Genomic DNA, 2,810 nt, shown 5'->3' with positions numbered 1-2,810 from the left:
GGCAATCGACTAAAAACATCAAAAACACCATAAAACTTCCACCTCAAATTTCTCCTTACCTAGCTCAAGAGGGAGTGAGTCCTTTTAGGGCAAGGTTGCTGGGTTGGAGGGCTACAAAACCATACCAAGCTTGCCCGGATTGGTGGCCGGAGGAGGAAGTTCCGGCGAAAAAAACCAATTCGGCAGTCGAAGCTTTCGGGCGGCACCGCTCACTCACGGCGGCGTTAGGGCTCCTCTCACCGGTCCAGGAAGGTTGCTGGGTTGGAGGTCGATCGATTGGGACCGGTGTGGCGGTCTGGGGCGGCCGGACGGCGGCGGACGGCGGTGGAGAACTTTCCGGGTGGAGAAAGGAGAAAACCGGGTGGGAAGAGAAGAAAAATCGGGAGGGAGAGAGAGAGAAAGGAAGAAGAAATGGGTTGGGCTCGGCCCAGCCGACCCAACTCTCCTTTTAACCCATAATTCCAAAATTCAACACCCCGAAAAATAATACCCGAATAAAAATTACCTTTTACTAGCTAAAATTTACTAATTTTACCATCGTCGTATTTTCCTCATACGAATAATCCTCCGCACATAATCGTCCCCGAAACCCCTCTAGGGACCAATTAAACTATTTACTCAATGATCGAGACGGTAAAATTCTTATTATAATCACGCTAGTAAATAAGGTAAAAATATAAGGGTCGGGATGTGACATAAATCCTCCGACAAATATTCTAAAATGTCAACATGCCTTCGCTCACAACCGAAATAATAACATTATCCTTCAGGTAATCAGAGCTGCTAACTAGAGGAAGCAAGAAAATGCTGGTAGGTTAAACAGGTAACCTACTGATGAAAAGTGGTGGAAAAGCGGGTGACTATGCCTCGTCTCCTACTAGATCCAATCCGTACTCTGCAGACTGGGCAATTTAAAACGAAGGGCCCAGGGGAACACATTTATTAACACGTTAGAGTGAGTGGACAAAAATAAATTAATAAAAATATTTATGCTTTCCCCATTTTAATTTCCAAAGAAAATATACTGTATGCGGCAGCTTAAAAGCACTCAACTCATAAACTGGCAATTTCACGACTAGCTCCGGCTAGTCACCAACTCAAATAAAATGGAGCCTCTCAGGCTAAATTATATATAATCATATATTCGTATGTATTTACACCCGTCAGACTCCTTGTATGAATCCTAGAAACAATTTAGAAAAATAGAAATTTATACAAGGCTACAACGTTGGCGTCTAACGCTCACGTTGCGCCATAATGGTATTTTTCCTCATTATAACCGAAGAGGACGGTGTATTTATATACGTGTGGACTCCCTATATGAAAACCTAAATAAACTAGAAAAAAAGTAGTTTTTATATAGGGCTATGACGCTAGTGTCTAACACTCACATTACGCCATAATGGCATTTTACCTCATTATGACGGATCAAGCACGTATGGCTAGTTAGCATTTATATACATACTATACTCATAATATCCATAAACATATCCACCGAAAATCTCATTTTTGAGATCTCTCCAAAAGAGGAAAAATTGCCAAATAATCGAGAAATCAATAAGTCTCATCAAAAGAAATAAATGATCAACAAGATAATTCATCGCATGCTTTTCCAATTAAAACAAAGGTCCACTCACAAATTAGGCCTAAGCCTGATGACGCTCTGATGCTTCCTCTGCTCGGGACTCCTCTCGTCCTGAAGCAAACTGGACCGAGTCCTTCTATGGCAAGGCAACTGGGTTGGAGACCTTCAAAACCATATATGGCTTCCCCGGATTGGTGGCCGGAGAAGGAAGTTCTGACGACGTGAAGCTTAACACAGTCGGACCTTTTGGGGGAGAGCGCTCCTTCACGGCGGAGCTAGGGCGGCTGTCACTGGTCCTGGGAGATAGCTGGGTCGGAGGCCGACCGTTTGGGACCGGAGCGACGGCGAACGGTGGCCGGACGGCGGCAGGCGGACGGCCGGAAGTTCGCCGGGGTGAGAGAGCTCGGGAGAGGGCTCGGGGAAGAGGGAAGAGAAAAGAAAGAAGAAGAAAGGCTTTGGGCCTCCACACCCGGTCCAAGCCTATAATATACCCAACTCCACTAAAAAAATTACACCCCAAAAAAATACCCTAATAAAAATTACCTTTTACTAGCTAAAATTTACCATTTTTACCGTCGTCATATTTTTCTCCTACGAATCACTCTCCGACGAATCACTCTCCGAAATAATCGTCCCCAAAACCCCTCTAGGGACCAATTAAACTATAACTTCATTGACGGAGACGGTAAAATTCTTATTATAGTCAAGCTAGTAAATAAGGTAAAAATTTAAGGGTCGGGATGTGACAATTTATGTGTTAATATTTGATTAGAATGTAGGATCACGTCATACTGCCACGTGGTCCTCCCGTAACGTTGAAAAATTTCTCGAAAGGGAGGCATATATGACTACCATTTGGGTTCATAGTAATATAGAAGAGATGCAAGCATCACAGCCTTTTCTTGGTCATGCACATAATTAATTTCTATTGGTCATGCACATAATTAATTTCTATTTCTTGAGAGGGACAATTTTCTTCAGCAGGCATGCATGTATTTATAACATCAATTTTACATTTGTTTCATTTCCATTATTTCCATTATCTTCAGCTAATAGAGACAAATAACAATGGAAAAAATTCAGTTTACTACCCTGAACTTTAGGTCTAAAATCAGTTTGATACCTCATCTTTTTTTTAATCAGTTTCATACCTAAACTTTCAAAATGACATCAATCTCGACCAAAATGACTAAAATAGCCATGGTTAATCTTTTTACCCTCTCTC

This window comes from Fragaria vesca, linkage group LG3 (assembly GCF_000184155.1).
Source record: "Fragaria vesca subsp. vesca linkage group LG3, FraVesHawaii_1.0, whole genome shotgun sequence".
Classification (NCBI taxonomy): domain Eukaryota; kingdom Viridiplantae; phylum Streptophyta; class Magnoliopsida; order Rosales; family Rosaceae; genus Fragaria; species Fragaria vesca.
Note: the sequence above shows the minus strand (reverse complement) of the source record.